Consider the following 10670-nt stretch of genomic DNA (forward strand, 5'->3'; position numbering starts at 1 on the left):
TCTTGAAACGGCAAATTTTTTGTTTCTCCCTAAAAATTAATAATTTCTTTTTTTTAAATTCGGCCACAATAGAAGAAATACCTTGAAAAGGTGTTTTGACCTTTTGTGATATAGTTGAGCATCCAGAATATTATGTTCATCTTACTGCTGCTGTGGAACGGGTTCTGGATTTCATGCTGCATTAACAAAAAGTTTTTCAATGAAATGTAAGTATCCTTTGTTGCTTGTTGGAATCTACTCTGCAAACATAATTCCTGTTATCCTGCTTTAAGACATGCATAATTTTAATCTGGTGTCAGTCCAAAATTTAAAATTGTGCTGTAAGTTCTCTCTCCCCAGTTTTTGTAGTTTGACAGCTTGCAAACTACTCTGTAATAGGGTCGGAGTAATTAGTATTCTGTATCCATAGTAATGACTGTGTACCGGGCTTAGGTGAGAATTTTTTCAATATAACCTGCCTTTAAATTGTTAATTAACAAAATGGCTTCAAAGGTAGGGCTGTTAATTTTCTTTGTGTGTTCCTGATGGAATTCACCATAGCCTTACAGCATATTGGAAAAGGTAACTCATTATAAGATAATTGGCATTTGCATGTTCAAGTCAGAACCTGTACAGTATATATAAGGCATATAAACTTTGAATTGGATTTTAGTTAAGTATGTTCAGGGGTCCAGAATGCCAAAATAAGTGTGACAGTTTGAAACATTTTTTTTAAATTTACTGCTTTCCCTTTGATCTAGTTGGAAGAATGTGCTGTTGATTTGTATACAATACTGCCTTTGAGAGGGGCTCTTAAGTGCAGGGGCACACTTCACATATCTACTACCTGGAGAATTGCTTGGTGTCCCACTGTTTAAACAAATAATTTAAAAAAGGAAAAAGCAAAAAGTATGATGTTCTTCACTTGAACTAATCAAATACAATAGGTTATAAATTGTGTATTGTAAATAAAGTTCACTCTGTGAGTGCACATTTTGGTAAATTATTTATTTATGTTAGCATTAAAAAGTTAAAAAAAATTGCATTTGACCAGGATATAAATGAGGTATGTTGGACATGGCTTTGCTTTATACCTTGATATTAAAACTGGTGTTTCATCCTGGTATTTTAAAGCTGCTTTTGAGATTTTTTTTTTTTAAATGTAAACTAACCTCCTGCATGACAGAGGTTAAAATTTTGTCTGCACTTGAGTTCACTTGGGTTTACATTTGAAATGCGCATGTTTATTTATACAGATTTCAATAAAGCTATTCAAGGCCTTATTTAGTCTTTCATTTTCTTACAGATTCTTTTCCCAGTGTTTGTGTAATGGGTAGTCTTTGTCTAAGACTTGTATTATTGGTTACAAAATAGCTATTTAATGACCAACATGGAATAAGATTAATAGTATTTCCAGAAGATAGTGTATATAAATGGGATGCTCTCCTGTAATTTTCTGGCTCTAAAAATATTTATAAGGCTGCAAAAAAAAATTATTGTCATTAAAAAACAAATAATAGGTTTTTAAAGTAATACTGTAACATGGAAAGATACTAACTCTGAGATGGCTGGTGAAATGAGGCAATATATGTCAGGCTAGACCAACTGATATGTTGGGGGGGGAATTATACAACCTTTTATCTTAAAACCTTGTATTTAGATGTGGAATACAGTGAACCAATACAAAGCTATGTACTAAATAGCTTGTGAGTTTAACTTGCTTGTTCTAATCACAGCACTTTAGGGATGAGCACTGTGGAGTAGAGGAAGTAATCCTAGAGAAGCAATCATCTTTTTGAATGACACACAGAAATGGCCCCTGTACATTCATGTTCCCCTTGATTTTCCCATATCATGTTAGCCTAGAACTTCCTGGGAAAAATCACTAAGGAGCAAAGGATCTGGTTTGACTTTGGTACCAAAGTCTCACTGGAGTTTGTAGATCAGAACTTTAAAAGCTGATAACTCTGTCTCCTAACGCACTTCATACTCCCTTTGAAAATGCAAATATATGTACATTAAACTTATGGAATCTTATATTTGAAGGAATGTACTTGCCTACTAATAGTTAGGTCATCCAGATAGAGTTTAAAAGGGTATGGATCATAGTAACATTTAACCTAGCAAAATCTGCTTCTTGTCTAAAATGGAAACTGATGATGCTGTTTAGACAGTCTACATTTGTGTAGTGATAATTCAGTATATTAATAGAAAACAAGGAATCTTAAAAAGCAAAACCAGCAAAACTCCTGACCAAAGTGGCTTGTTGGTGTTTTTTTAATTACTTTCTTCTTGGAACGATGTTACCTGACTCAAAACTTACTTTTGGAGCCTGTTCCCACTAAGAGTTCTCCAGAACACCACTTTTGTAATTTGGGAGAGAAGACAGAAATTTAATGACTTTTTGTTCTGGGACCTTTTGTAACATGTCCAGGCTAAAATTTTGGAAATTCTTGGAAAATAACAGGAAAAAATTACATAGATCGTTTTAATTTTTTTTTCTTATTGTTAATTTGGCTTCCAAGAGTGTCTGCTCCAGAAAGCACATTATTCTTTACAGAATCTGACAGAATTTCTTGTTATTCAACTAGTCACTTCAGAGAAGAAAGAGGGTTCTAACATCTCTCTCTATGAATCATGTCTGATAAAAATCTACAGTATGCTTTCTTTTTTCAGTTACACAACAGCAAGCTTTTTGATGGCTATAAGTATCAGCATAAACCCCAAAATGATAAGATAAAGTTAACCTTGTTAATGTGAGGGCCACAGAAACAAAACAGAGTAGGAGGCAGAAGACAGCTCGCAATTCCCAGTTACTCAGATTTTGTGAGAGCAAATGTCATTCAGATCCTGTCTGGGAGGGAAGGAGAGATGAAGAGATCCTGCCCAGGACCTCCTGTTATAGTTGGCTTCAGACAGCCTTACATATGCTTCCATGCAGGTCAGTTCCTGGATCTCTTCTGTCATCCACTTAAAGTCCTACTTGCCTTCCTGGCACACAGAAATGAAGTTTGCAACTTACAGTTGAGATGACAGATGAAAAAAGCTGTCAGATGTTACCCTGCCAGATGATGTAGGAACATCTCCTGCATCTACAGCCAGTTGCTAATGGGAAGGCCCCAACCCCTTCTAGCTTTCCCGTGCTGTGTGTGTTATGGAGTGCATTGTATTTTTTCAGTGTTTTGAAACCTTTTAAGGGGAAGTCAGTATGACAGGTAAATAAATTAATTGTCAAACACACCAGTTTTCTTGAAAAATTATGCCAGCTTCTTTGATACCAGACTCTGTAATTTCAGGGTATGGTTTGTCATTGTTTCTAAGTACTAGTTACTTTGACAAAATAACTATAAATGTAGTGAAACACAATTCATATGAAAGCTATATTTGATAGAATAAGCATATTCTGAATCTGCAGGCAAATTGCATTCTTTCCTTCAGATTTTTTAGTCCTTTTTCATTGGGGGGGGGGTAAACAGACTGTGAAAACAGTTCCACTTTCTTAGTTCCAACAGTGCATGCTTTACTGGCACTGGATGATGCTGAGGCAGGCAGAGAGACCTGTCTTACTGAAGTTAAATCTTGGAATAGCACGGAAGCCCCTGAAGAGTCCAAATGTGCCAAATTTATGACCAGTTATCCCATTAACTAGGAAATGAACTGGGTTACTACAGGCCAGGTAGCATTAATCCTGGGCCAAATAATGCAAAAGCTGATACAGGACTCATGATAAAGAATTCAAATCAGTCAGTAAGGTTTTATGAAAAGTAAGTCTTGTTTGGTGGTTTGGTTTTTTTGGGGGGTGGAGGGGGGTTATAATGTTATTATGGGGGTTCTTAATTTAAAAATAATTGATAATTATTATAATAAAGGTGCATCTAGAATTATTTAAGTGCTTGGCACTTAATTATCACATTTAGTATCACATTACTCTCAGCAAAATATGAGTGTTACACAGTATTACACAATACCAAGATTAGGAGCTGACCAACAATCAGTTGGTCAAACAAAATAGTTTCCATTCAGAATAGAGGCGTTATTTGAGAAGTTGGTGGCACTTGGTCTTAATGTTTTTTTCAGTGTATAAAATATCCAGATCATAGCTATAGAAGGGGGGTTATGTCCCAGAAGGTAGTAAGTACCTCTAAACCCTCTGCAGCCCTGGTGGACAAGCAATTCAGCATGAGCTCCCAGTGGGAAACACTGGCGTAAGAAATTGTCCTTGGATGCATAAGCAGAACTAAAGTTAATTTAATCTTCCTAGGTCTGTGTAAGGATCCTGAGAAAATACACCATTTGAGTTACTACCTTTTAAAAGTTCATATTGTAGCCCAGGAGACATTATAGAAAAAAAGTTACAACCCCAAAGTAAATAAATTTGTGTTAACAGATGTAAAGTGTTGTATCAGAAAGACTACTCGGAGGGGCCTCACTCTGTGTGCGGCACCTTACAAGGGGGCAAATAACTGTATGCAGGGGGTATTGAGTGGAGAGAAATACGCTGAGAACTAATGATTCAAAACTGAAACCAGACAATCTGAAAATAGAGATACGTGTGGGAGTCTTTTATGCATTTGCTTTTTAACAAGGAGAAGGAAGATCCCAGTGGAACAACCAGCAGAGGTGATCTGTGGGTGCTATGTTAACTCCAGGCTGGACACCTTCCCTGGGCGAGAAGGGATGGGAGACACAACAAAGGGGACACAGGACTGGGAATGAAGGACAGGGATGGCTCACTCACCAGTTATCGTCACGGGCAAAGCAGACTCAAACTTGGGGAAGAAAAATCAATTTAATTCGTTGCCATTCATCCAAGTAGCACAGTGAGACTTAACAACCACATCCTACAACACCTTCCCCCACCCCTCCCTTCTTCCCAGGCTCAAGTCATTTTGCTCCCCATTTCTCTACCATCTCCCCACCAGTGGCACAGGGGACAGGGAACGGGATTTGCAGTCAGTTCGCCATTGCTACTCTCCGGTGTGAAAGTCCAGGAACAAGATGTTCCAGAGCAAGCTTCCCATGGAGTCATGGATCTCTTCGGGCTCAGCTCCTGGTTCCAGCGTGGGGATATCCATGGGCTGCAGACAGGCCTCCAGTGTCCAGCGCTCCTCCTCACCCCCGTTCTGGAATCGAGTGATTCCCAGGGTCACAATTCCATCACACTTGCCCTCAGGCTCAGTTTTTCTGCTCCAGCGTGGAGTCCTCCATGGCCTACATTCGGGTCTGTGCGCTACTGTTGAACTTAACTTCCACAGGGGACCTACTTTGCCTTCTCCTACTCCATGCAGTTGAAGTGGGTGTCTGAGATTCTCTATCCTCCACCTCCTCCTCCTTCCTCCTGGCAATGAAGCTCTCTCTTTGTTTAGGCTGATGATCGTCAATGGCCTCTCCTCCAGGTTCTCTCCACCTTCTTCTTTTCAAGACAGTCCCTCCCCTCACAAGTATGGATTTGCAGAGTCACTGGGGTGGAATGTGTTTGGTTTGTGTGGGGGGCGGGAGGGGAAGGGGGAAAAGGTAGTGGGGGAAAGGGCCACCTTGTGATAAGCTTCAAAGCTCCCCTGGCTCCAAGGCGGACTCCCCCAGCCCAGGCTGAGGCAATTAGCAATAGAGAAATGCCTCTGCAAATCCATATCCTAACTGAAGCACAAACCCATGTTGAAAAAAATGCACAGTTCCTCAAAAATGAAAATTAAAACCTACACATCATGCAAGTGAAACGAGGTCTGCAGCTGGCTTTGGGGGCATGAAGGGATTTTCCAGAAAACAGTGAAGGGTGTCTGGAAAGAATTCAGATGAGCTATGCTTGTTTTCAACATCTGCCAATGTTATAAAATACATACTGCATCGTGGGTGTTGTGTAAATGTGACTGTTGTGTAAATGTGACTGTCTCTCAGCTGAGGAGAAAGTCTGCAAACAGAAGGGGCAGCAATTACTAACTTTGTCATCTACACCTATTAAACGCAAACACAAAGAACAGCCCTTCTGCCAACTCAGATGTATGTTTCTCGGTGATATGAAATACAAAGTTTAGGACTGCTCATATAGGACTGGTTTCCTTGGGCAATTTGCTGAGTAAGAGGAAGAGGTATTTGGATCCTATTTGATTTCTGCTCCCCCTATTCCAATGAGGAAACAGCAGCTTCCATAAGCCCTAATATAACTCACCTGTAAGCGAACAGGCCAATAAAAGTTACACAGCATTGCTACTCTGGAGTTGCATTTGCCAAATCAAATAAAACATAGTAGTCATGTTGACTAATTTTGCTCAGTGAATGAAATGTAGTGTCTAAATAACATATTTATTTGGTGAGACTGATGTCCTGAACAACTTTGCCATGTATGACATGGATCCTAAATACAACTAGTAGAGCTGAGACCTAGACTCAGACACATTTTTCAAAAGTGTACCAGGACTGTTGATAACAGCAGTTTGCTTTTCACATCTTTTACTTCAAAAAATTCCCTGACACCAATGAGTTTCTGGCCTCTGACCCTATGTGAATATTTTTCAGGTTTTACTGTAAAATAAAGTAATTCATACACTAATTTTTTTTTTTTTGCTTTCCAAATTGTCAATGAAAAAGACATTGTGGACATTTTAGATTAATGAACTACAGTTGGGCAATAAAGTCAATGGATAGGTTTTGATCAAGCATAATAAAAATAGGCAGATTTCTGATGCCTGTAATACATAATAATCACAATCAACTGATGGGATGGAGAAAACAGAACTTTCTTCATAAATATCCTGAATTGTTGAATTAACTTATTTTCACACAATTGGAGGAAATTAGATATACATGTTGATTTTTGGTATAGGAAATAATGCCTTAGAAATTTTCTTCAGGAAGTGTAACCTTAGACATTTCTGTAATATTTTTCAGATAAGGTGGTAAAGATTAAGTGATAAATAAAAAAAGTTTGTTGAACTACTTACTATGGGAAACATTGTGTTATCCCCTCTCTATAATATTTGGATTTCTGTTTTGTTAATGTCATGCTCAGTCTGACATTGTCATTTAGAAAGATCATTTTTATAATGTAAGTTGCTCCTTTAATATCAAGCATGATGGATTATAATGTCCCCATTTTCTCAGTAGCATTTGACAATATTATTAGAATTCGACAGACATTATATTCTGTCCTTGAAATAAAAAGCCCACATAGACATACCAACCTATTTAACCAATAAAAATCTTTCCAAAACTTCTGTGAACAAATGTGCCATTAAAAATAAAAGGAAACAAACCAGATTTAAGATTTAAATTTCCATACTCCATTCCAGAACAAACGTATAAAGTAATCCAATGTGACTCTACACCAGTAGGAGACAAAAGCAAAAGAACTCATGGCAAAGAGGAAGAAATTGTGCAGAGCTGTGAATGTATGTAAAAACGATGAATCACAGCTAAGACAAGGGCAGGAGTATGGAAAAACCTATACTGCATGAATGCAAAAGATGAAGGTAACAAGAAAGTAGCTGTAGGATACTCATAAGGAGGTGATAGAGGATTTCAAATACATTCTTAAAAAAATAGAGTCCTATGATTTTAAAAAAAGCAAATACTGCAAAAGTCATGGACAGGCAGCTGAGAATTAAAATCTTCGATAGATGTGGATTGCCTTGGAGTGCAAGAAAACAAAAGTAATTTGGTTCCTAGCAATGGATTTGTGTTCTTAGTGGAAGATACAGAAAACCACTAGAAAGGAAACAATCTAGAGGTAATTCCAGCACATTATGAGGACATTTTGAAATAAGATAGTAATAGAAGAGCCATACTATTTTTTGACATGAGTCCTCACCTAGTCATTAACTAGAAAACTGCAGTTTATGTGTCCAAGTATTGGATAATGTCTTGAGAGCAGGAGCTGTGTTCATAATGTTGAAGAACATATTTACAAAGGAAGGCTCCAAATGTCCTGAAGGGGAAAAAAATTGTCAACTTCTTTGAAACCCTACCGTAACTCTGTTGGTAAGGCTGGTCCTGGCTTTCTATGATCTTGCCTCCAACAAAATAAGACATTCAAGCCCACCAGATATTTGTATCCCCTATACCAAAGTGTGGTTTAGCTGGTTAGAAGCACAGCCATTTGGTAATGGATTTCTCAATACTTAGTACATGTTAGCTGCTAATTTTATAATTAGATTGTTTATCATATCTTCTTAGATCATGGCATGGTTTTGTTAGTTAAGACTGGAGCAAGGAACTAAGGCCCCTAGAAATAAACAGCCATAGGAATCTACTGATGACCGCACTGCCAAAGGGAAACAAGGTCTCAGACTGGCTGAACAAGTTTCACATCCCACTTAATGATCCATTCTGTAGTTTCAGGGCTTGGCTCTCAGCTGGAACAGTGAGTGTTCAGACCTGGAATTTCCTATGCTCCAGCCAGCTGTCAGCCAAGGGCACATCCAGGCACTGGCGTGAGGAAACAGACAAGCTCACCCACCATGCCCTGGGAGCAGGCTCCAGAAAGAGGCTCCCATTTGTGAATACAACTTGTAGAAATGCTCCCAAAATACCAGTTTGAACTATCAAATTGCCACATGTATGCATCCTAGGATACGGGCGTGCCTGCCTGCTCGCACATGGCCCACGATGTAGATACATACTACTGTGTAGCCCTGCTTTATTGGGAATATGTATTCACACGTAGAGGTGAGCTGTACAGTCATTTCACTATGAAGGAAAGCATTTGTCTCTTTACAACTGGATTTCTTTGGCTGTCTTCCAAATTCCCTGAGAAGTATGTTAATTCTATTTATCTGTTTTGACTCAACCTGAGTAACAAAATTTATTTCAGACTGTTGCTTATAAACAGTGCCACACAGGCAGCCATACAAATACCTATATCAAAAGCAAAGTCCTCTGAATGAAATAAGAGGTCTATAATCTTTATAAAGTAACAAAGATGAGCACAAAATATAAGGTAAATCAAGGCCTCTATAACAAACAGTTCTTCATCAAAGTCTCTTCCATAAGAAATCTCTAATCCTTATGGTTTACAGAAAGAACTGCCTGTAAAATAACGGAGTGGTCACATGTCAGTTAGTTATCTTTCCAAACAGTTGCGCTGGAGGCTCTCAGAAGTACATGGCCACGCTGAGTTGTCTAGGTTGGTCTCAGGTAGCTACAAATTAAGTTGGTCATGCTGGCAGCGTAGATGTGGCAGTGTGACAAAAGAAGAATACCTATGTAGTGCACTGGCCTCCATGCTACTTATGTGCACATAGTGAGTGTAACTATTTTTATAATTATTTTCTGCATTTTATAGATGTGACTGCCATGTTTGCTACGTAGACAGAGGCCACCACTAACACAAAGGACCTAACATTCATTCAGTAGATGGAAACTCTCCTGTAGTAATGTCATCACTTGGCAGCCCCAGGGCTGCAATCTGGGACTATTATCTCAAATAAGATAATTCCCCAGAGCCTGGGGAAACCATCCAGTGGCTTCTCATCTCTGCTGCAGCAGCCAAAAGAATTATTTTTACACAAGGGAACACACTTCTCTCTGGTGTTGCTTTGTGATTAGTAGATTGTCTGAGGGTACTAGGTATCTGGAAATGTTTCCATAATTTTCATACAAGCTGAAGAGATAAAAATGAAATTATTAAAAAGACGTAGGGAGGTTTTTGGCAAATAGATGAGAAAGCAGCAGAATAAACAGACTGCAGCACAGATGCTATGTCTGACATTCTTCATGGGCATTTTTATGTTATGCATCTTGCAGTCAGAACAAGATACTCAGGAAAAGACTCCTCTAAAGAGTGCAGCTGATCCACTGTCCACTGCAAGCACTCTGGATCAAATAACATTGCCTAGAATCACAATTATTTTGCTTCAACACATCTGTGCCTTTATTTCTAAACCAAAATTCCTAATAATGGACATGAAGATTGCAGCAAATTCTGATCAGAAGTGCAACATTGCTGAAGTTTCTTTACCATCTGACTGTGACCTCGGGCTGTGCTAATTATTAAGATGGTAGCAAGTATGGTCAGCATGAGGTTTTTCAATGTGAACAACTGTCAAGTAAAATCTCCACCATGGTTTGGGTATTTCCTACACTTAGAAATAAAAACCATCATGAATGCAGTGTGTTACATACCATCCAGGGAAAAATCACAGGTGCTGCCTGAGTAGACAGTAATTCCGTTATCTAACAAGCACTATTTATTGTGTTAAGGGAATGAAAAACAGATTCAGTTTAACACAGAGAGTAAGGTTTGTTTCCAGGCCAGCCTTCCTCTGCGTGCTGGGAAAGTTATTTAATCAGTCCTGATTCATGCTCAGTTTCAAGTATGAAGGGTTTGGGAGCTGCTAAGATTTTGTGAGTATCGTGCATTTGTTTGTCTGTTGCTACACTGCTAGCTCTAAGACTGCAATAAATTAATTCAAGAAGTGGCCAGCAGTTCTTTCTCAGAAAGACATTAACAGGTTGAGCTGAATCAATTACCAGCACTCAAAAGGGCAGCACAAAACAACCACCAGTGCTTTGAGAATGTGTTTGGGCAAGATTCAAGCAAGGAAAAATCAGAAAAACAGCTTTGCTGACTGGTTACACAAGAGTGATGGAAGCATCTAAGCCTCTGCTCGAGAGATCTGTGTGTAGGCCCTGAAGTGATTGTACTGTAACTCAATACAGAATCATTGCTGAGTATCTAACACACGTCACAGGTCTGA

The sequence above is a fragment of the Antrostomus carolinensis genome, unplaced genomic scaffold (genome assembly GCF_000700745.2).
Source record: "Antrostomus carolinensis isolate BGI_N321 unplaced genomic scaffold, ASM70074v2 scaffold11604, whole genome shotgun sequence".
NCBI classification, from domain to species: Eukaryota; Metazoa; Chordata; class Aves; order Caprimulgiformes; family Caprimulgidae; genus Antrostomus; species Antrostomus carolinensis.